Consider the following 279-nt stretch of genomic DNA (forward strand, 5'->3'; position numbering starts at 1 on the left):
GCCATGCCTGAACTCTTTGCTTATGTATTTTCAACGGTGGAGTTTCTGCACACCATAGATTAAGGGTGTGGAGCTCTGTTGTACCTCAAGTATTAATGAAATTCTATCCTCTTTTATTCAAATGCTATCTTAGTTTTATTCCAAGATATTCATTCGTACCCAAGAACACGATGAATGTGATGAGTCAGATTACACTCATTATCATTCTCAATTATGAACGCGCGTGATTGACAACCACTTCCGTTCTACATGCAACAGAGCTTGAATGCGTATCTCTTA

The sequence above is a fragment of the Arachis duranensis genome, chromosome 5, assembly GCF_000817695.3.
Source record: "Arachis duranensis cultivar V14167 chromosome 5, aradu.V14167.gnm2.J7QH, whole genome shotgun sequence".
NCBI classification, from domain to species: Eukaryota; Viridiplantae; Streptophyta; class Magnoliopsida; order Fabales; family Fabaceae; genus Arachis; species Arachis duranensis.